Source organism: Delphinus delphis, chromosome X, assembly GCF_949987515.2.
Source record: "Delphinus delphis chromosome X, mDelDel1.2, whole genome shotgun sequence".
NCBI classification, from domain to species: Eukaryota; Metazoa; Chordata; class Mammalia; order Artiodactyla; family Delphinidae; genus Delphinus; species Delphinus delphis.
In genome coordinates, this window is record NC_082704.1 from 44,682,707 (window position 1) to 44,690,767 (window position 8,061).

Consider the following 8,061-nt stretch of genomic DNA (forward strand, 5'->3'; position numbering starts at 1 on the left):
ATAGCACAGGGAGTTCAGTTCAGTGCTTTGTGACCACCTAGAAGGGTGGGATATGGAGGATGGGAGGGAGACGCAAGAGGGAGGGGATATGGTGATATCTGTAGATGTATAGCTGTTTTACTTTGTTATTAAGCAGAAACTAACACACTGTTGTAAAGCAATTATACTCCAATAAAGATGTTAAAAAAAGTTATAAAATGATTGCCAAAAACAAAAAATGTTAAATATATAGGAATTAGAAAAATCAACTCTAAATGATATTTGGTTCACAAAGGCCATCAAAATTGAAATTAAACCCATATGGAATAAACTGAAACAGAAAACATTTCTATCAAAACCTATAGGATACCGAGATCTCTATACTTAGAAGAAAATAAACAGACTTAAATGTTTTTATATTAAAAAGGAAATATGAAAATATATGATCTTCTTTCTCATTATATTATTTGAGAGAACTACAAGATCAACCTTGTAGGAAGTAGGAATTAATAGACAAGCTGAAATCAATAAGTTAGAAAGTAAAATATATGAACAAATAAATATAAAATCTTTTTTAGAAAAAATGAATTAAATAGCTATCTATCTCAAACACATAGTTAAGGAAGAAAGAGAGCAAATGCACAATATTAGAATTATAAATGAAACTTAACCACAGATATTGAAGAGATTAATATATTAAAATTATCCTCTGAAGAGAATTCAACACACAGTTCCAAGACAACAAATTTTCAAACCTAGAGAAAAATTGATGATCTTCTAACAAAACATAATTTCTAAAAATTAACCCAAAAGTATTGGAAACCTTAATAACCTAATTATGATAAAGTGATTGAAAATGTGGTTCAAGAACGATCATTGTAAAAGCAGGAGCAGATTGATTCAAAGTTGAATTTGTCAAATCTTTAATGTACAGATAATTTCAAATTTATTTAAACTATTTCCAGAGAAAAAAATGAAAAAATTTCCAATTCATTTTATGTAGACAGCATAAGTTTATTACCATGACTATGAAAATGGTATTAAAATAAACCTTATAAACAAATATGAATATAGATGAAAACATTCTAAATATTATAACATATTAGAAAATATAATTGATATATCATATTATAATGCACTGTAGCCAATTAATGTTCCACAGATGCAAAGTGTTTTTTTTTTAATCAGGAAATCTATCTACATAATACATTTAATAAATAAATTAAAGGAGAAAAGCAGTAGTATTTTATCAACAAATGTTAAAAACTTATTCAAAAAAGTTCAGTAGCCATTTCTAGTAAGTTATCTAAATAAGATAGTAATTGAAGAAAACTATTTACATATAATAAATACTATCAAAACCCTCAAATGAATATTGTCTCAAAGAGTCAGATCTTAAAACCAATACAGTTAAAATCAGTAAGTTTTTATCATTATTTTCAGCATTGTTTTGGATATTCTTGGATAAGACAAATAACTGGTATAAATATCAGAAAATAGATAAAATGATTGCATGATAGTTTATCTATAAAACTACATATACTCTATAGAAAAAGAAACTAAGAAGAGAATTTGATGAGTTGCTTGAGTAATACATAAATATACAAATATTAACTGCTGTTTGTGATTCTAGCAGTAAGAATGTAGAAGAGTCAATGGAAAAAATATTTTACTCACTAGAGTGAAAAACTAAATAAATGGAAATAAAAGCAAAGTCAGGGCTTCCCTGGTGGCGCAGTGGTTGAGAGTCCGCCTGCCAATGCAGGGGACACGGGTTCGAGCCCTGGTCCGGGAGGATCCCACATGCCACGGGGCAACTGGGCCCGTGAGCCACAACTACTGAGCCTGCACGTCTGGAGCCTGCGCTCCGCAACGAGAGGCCGCAACAGTGGGAGGCCCGCACACCGCAATGAAGGGTGGGCCCTGCTCGCCGCAACTAGAGAAAGCCCTCACATAGAAACGAAGACCCAACACAGCCAAAAATAAATAAATAAATAAATAAAAATTTTAAAAAAAAGCAAAGTCAAAGAACCTATATGGAGAAAATGATAAACACAGAAGAATTTAAAACAAGGTCTGAACGAATATGATAAAACTATCAGTTATCCCAAAACTAATGTCTCAAATCAATACAATTCCAATTAGAATCCCAAGAATGTTGTTGTTTCCTAATTGCATTAAACTATCTTAAAATTTATATTGAAGATTAAATGACAAAGTATAGTCAAAAAATATGAAAAAATAGGTTGGTTGATCCTTGCTTTATAAATATACTGTAAATCCTCTTTAATAAAATCAGTATGGTATTGGTATAGTCATATGCAAGTAGATCAATAAAACACAATGGAGAAAACTGAAATAGATTCCAATATATACAAGAATGTAAATATGACAAAAGTAATATTTTAATCCTTTGAGCAAAGGCTGGATTCTTTTCCATAAATGTCACTGGCATAAAAAAATCTAAAAGTAAATGAACTTAAACCTTCAGTTAAGACATGAACAAAAACATTAATGAGCTTCAGATTGATTCAAGGTTTAAATGTGGATAAAACAATAAAAGTCATGTAAGAACACACAGGAGTTTATATATAAAATCTGGGGCCCAGAGAAATGATCAGCTTCTTAACCCAAACTGGAAACTCAGGAGTTTTAAATGAAAAAAAAAGTACACATATTAGACTATATAAAATTGTAATGCTGAGCTAGGAGGAACCAAGATGGTGGAGTAGAAGGAAATGCTCTCACTCCCTCTTGTGAGAACACCAAAATCACAACTAGCTGCTGAACAATCATCAACAGGAAGACACTGGAACTCACCAAGAAAGATACGCCACATCCAAAGACAAAGGAGAAGCCACAGTGAGACAGTAAGAGGGGTGCAATCACAGTAAAATCAAATCCCATAACTGCTGGGTGGGTGACTCACAGACTGAAGAACACGTACCACAGAAGTCCACCCACTGGATTGAAGGTTCTGAGCCCCACGTCAGGCTTCCCAACCTGGGGTTCCGGCAACGGGAGGAGGAATTCCTAGAGAATCAGACTTTGCAGCCTACTGGGATTTGATTGCCGGACTTCAACAGGACTGGGGGAAACAGAGACTTCACTCTGGGAGGGCACACACAAAGTAGTGTGCACATCGGGACCCAGGGGAAGGAGCAGTGACCCCAGGGGAGACAGAACCAGACCTACCTGCTAGTGTTGGAGGGTCTCCTGCAGAGATTGGGGGTGGCTGTGGCTCACTGTGGGGACAAGGACACTGGTAGCAGAAGTTCGGGAAATACTCCTTGGCAGGAGCCCTCCAAGAGTCTGTCATTAGCCCCACCAAAGAGCCCAGGTAGGCTCCAGTGTTGGGTTGCCTCAGGCCAAACAACCAACAGGGAGGGAACCCAGCCCCACCAATCAGCAGTCAAGCAGATTAAAGTTTTACTGAGCTCTGCCCACCAGAGCAAGAGTCAGCTCTACCCACCACCAGTCCCTCCCATCAGGAAACTTACACAAGCCTCTTAGATAGCCTCATCCACCAGAGGGCAGACAGCAGAAGCAAGAAATAATACAATCCTGCAGCCTGTGGAACAAAAACCACTTTCACAGAAAGATAGAAAAAATGAAAAGGCAGAAGGCTATGTACCAGATGAAGGAACAAGATAAAACCCCAGAAAAACAAATAAATGAAGTGGAGAGAGGCAACCTTCCAGAAAAAGAATCCAGAATAATGATAGTGAAGATGATCCAGGACCTCAGAAAAATAATGGATGCAAAGACTGAGAAGATGCAAGAACTTTTCTACAAAGATATAGAAGAATTAAAGAACAAACAAACAGAGATGAACAATATAATAACTGAGATGAAAAATACACTAGAAGGAATCAATAGCAGAATAACTGAGGCAGACAAACGAATAAGTGACCTGGAAGACAGAATAGTGGAATTCACTGCTGTGGAACAAAATAAAGAAAAAAGACTGAAAAGAAATGAAGACAGCCTAAGAGACATGTGGGACAACGTTAAACATAACAACATTCACATTATAGGGGTTGCAAAAGGAGAAGAGAGAGAGAAAGGACCCAAAAAATTATTTGAAGAGATTATAGTCTAAAAGTTCCCTAACATGGGAAAGGAAATAGCCACCCAAGTCCAGGAAGTGCAGAGAGTCCCTTACAGGATAAACCCAAGGAGAAACACACAAAGACACAGAGTAATCAAACTGACAAAAATTAAAGACAAAGAAAAATTATTAAAAGCAGAAAGGGGAAAATGACAAATAACATACAAGGGAACTCCCATAAGGTTAACAGCTGATTTCTCAGCAGACACCCTACAAGCCAGAAGGCAGTGGCATGATATACTTAAAGTGTTGAAAGGGAAGAACCTACAACCAAGATTACTCTACCTGGCAAGGATCTCAGGCAGATTCGATGCAGAAATCAAAACTTTACAGACAACCAAAAGCTAAGAGAACTCAGCACCACTAAACCAACTGTACAACAAATGCTAAAGTAACTTCTCTAAGTTATTCGGAATCACAAGAGAAGAAAACGACCTATAAAAACACCCCCAAAACAATTAAGAATATGGTCATAGGAACATACATATCAATAATTACCTTAAACGTAAATGGATTAAATGCTCCAACCAAAAGACACAGGCTCGCTGAATGGATACAAAAACAAGACCCATATATATGCTGTCTACAAGAGACCCACTTCAGACCTAAGACACATACAGACTGAAAGTGAGGGGATGGAAAAAAATATTCCATGCAAATGGAAATCAAAAGAAAGCTGGAGTAGCAATACTCATATCAGATAAAATAGACTTTAAAATAAAGAATGTTACAAGAGACAAGGAAGGACAGTATATAATGATCAAGAGATCAATCCAAGAAGAAGATATAACAATTATAAATGTACATGCACCCAACATAGGAGCACCTCAATACATAAGGCAAATGCTAACAGCTAAAAATGAGGAAATCGACAGTAACACAATAATAGTGGGGGACGTAACACCTCACTTACACCAAAGGACAAATCATCCAAACAGACAATCAATATGGAAACACAAGCTTAAAATGATACAATAGACCAGAGAGATTTAATTGATATTTATAGGACATTCCATCCAAAAGCAGCAGATTACACTTTCTTCTCAAGTGTGCACAGAACATTCTCCAGGACAGATCACATCTCGGGTCACAAATAAAGCCTCAGTAAATTTAACAAAATTGCAATCATGTCAAACATCTTTTCTGACCACAATGCTATGAGATTAGAAATCAATTACAGGGGAAAAATGTAAAAAACACAAACACGTAGAGGATAAACAATATGTTACTAAATAACAAAGAGATCACTGAAGAAATCAAAGAGGAAATCAGAAAATACCTAAAGACAAATGACAATGAAAATATGACGATCCAAAAACCTATGGGATGCAGCAAAAGCAGTTCTAAGAGGGAAGTTTATAGCTATACAAGCCTACCTCAAGAAACAAGAAAAACCTCAAATAAAATATCTAACCTTACACCTAAAGGAACTAGAGAAAGAAGAACAAACAAAATCCAAAATTAGCAGAAGGAAAGAAATCATAAAGATCAGAGCAGAAATAAATGAAACAGAAACAAAGAAAACAATAGCAAAGATCAATAAAACTAAAAGCTGGTTCTTTGAGAAGATAAACAAAATTGATAAACCATTAGCTAGACGCATCAAGAAAAAGAGGGAGAGGACCCAAATCAATAAAATTAGAATGAAAAAGGAGAAGTTACAACAGACACCACAGAAATACAAAGCATCCTAAGAGACTACTACAAGCAACTCTATGCCATTAAAATGGACAAACTGGAAGAAATGGACAAATTTGTAGAAAAGTATAACCTTCCAAGACTGAACCAGGAAGAAACAAAATATGAACAGACCAATCACAAGAAATGAAATTGAAACTGTGATTAAAAAGCTTCCACCAAACAAAAGTCCAGGACCAGATGGCTTCACAGGTGAATTCTATCAAACATTTAGAGAAGAGCTAACACCCATCATTCTCAAACTCTTCCAAAAAATTGCAGAAGAAAGAACACTCCCAAACTCATTCTACAAGGCCACCATCACTCTGATACCAATACCAGACAAAGATACTACAAAAAAAGAAAATTCCAGACCAATATCACTGAGGAATATAGATGCAAAAATCCTCAACAAAATATTAGCAAACAGAATCCAACAACACATTAAAAGGATCATACACCATGATCAAGTGGGATTTATCCCAGGGATGCAAGCATTCTTGAATATACACAAATCAATCAATGTGATACACCATATTAATAAATTGAAGAATAAAAACCATGTGATCATCTCAATAGATGTAGAAAAACTTTTGACAAAATTCAACACTCATTTATGATAAAAACTCTCCAGAAAGTGTGCATAGAGGAACCTACCTCAACATAATGAAGGCAATATATGACAAACCCACAGCAAACATCATTCTCAAAGGTGAAAACTTGAAAGCATTTCCTCTAAGATCAGGAACAAGACAAGGATGTCCACTCTCACCACTATTATTCAACACAATTTTTGAAGTCTTAGCCATGGCAATCAGAGAAGAAAAAGAAATAAAAGGAATACAAATTGGAAAAGAAGAAGTAAAACTGTCACTGTTTGCAGATGACATGACACTATACCTAGAGAATCCTAAAAAATGCAACCAGAAAACTACTAGAGCTAATCAATGAATTTGGTAAAGTAGCAGGATGCAAAATTAATGCTCAGAAATCTCTTGCATTCCTCTACATTCTCTTGCACAGAAATCTCTTGCATTCCTATACACTTAAATGGGAGTTAAGGAAACACTCCCATTTACCACTACAACGAAAAGAATAAACTACCTAGGAATAAAGCTACCTAGGGAAACAAAAGACCTGTATGCAGAAAAGTATAAGACACTGATGAAATGAATTAAAGATGATACCAACAGATGGCGAGATATACCATGTTCTTGGATTGGAAGAATCAATATTGTGAAAATGCCTATTCTACCCAAAGCATCTACAGATTCAATGAAATACCGATCAGATTACCAATGGCAATTTTTACAGAACTAGAACAAAAAATCTTAAAATTTGTATGGAGCCACAAAAGTCCCGGAATACCCAAAGCAGTCTTGAGGGAAAAAAACAGAGCTGGAGGAATCAGACTCCCTGACTTCAGACTACTCTACAAAGCTACGGTAATCAAGACAATATGGTACTGGCACAAAAACAGAAACATAGATCAATGGAACGAGATAGAAAGCCCAGAGATAAACCCATGCACCTATGGTCAACTAATCTATGACAAAGGAGGCGAGGATACACAATGGAGAAAAGACCATGTCTTCAATAAATGGTGCTGGGAAAACTGGACAGTTACATGTAAAAGAATGAATTTAGAACACTCCCTAACATCATACACAAAAATAAACTCAAAATGCATTAGAAACCTAAATGTAAGACCAGACACTATAAAACTCTTAGAGGAAAACAAAGGAAGAACACTCCTTGACATAAATCACAGCAAGATCTTTTTTGATCCACCTCTTAGAGTAATGGATATAAAAACAAAAATAAACAAATGGGACTTAATGAAACTTCAAAGCTTTGGCACAGCAATGGAAACCATAAACAGGGCTGAAAGACAACCCTCAGAATGGGAGAAAAATTTTGCAAATGAATAAATGGACAAAGGATTAATCTCCAAAATATATAAACAGTTCATGCAGTTCCATATTAAGGAAACAAACCAATCCAAAAGTGGGCAGAAGACCTAAATAGATATTTCTCCAAAGAAGACATACAGATGGTCAAGAAGCACATGAAAACCTGGTCAACATCACTAATTATTCGACAAATGCAAATCAAAACTACAATGAGGTATCACCTCACACCAGTTAGAATGGGCATCATCAGAAAATCTAGAAACAATAAATGCTGTAGAAGGTGTGGAGAAAAGGGAACCCTCTTGCACTGTTGTTGGGAATGTAAATTGATACAGCCACTATGGAGAACAATATGGAAGTTCCTTAAAAAACTAAAAATAG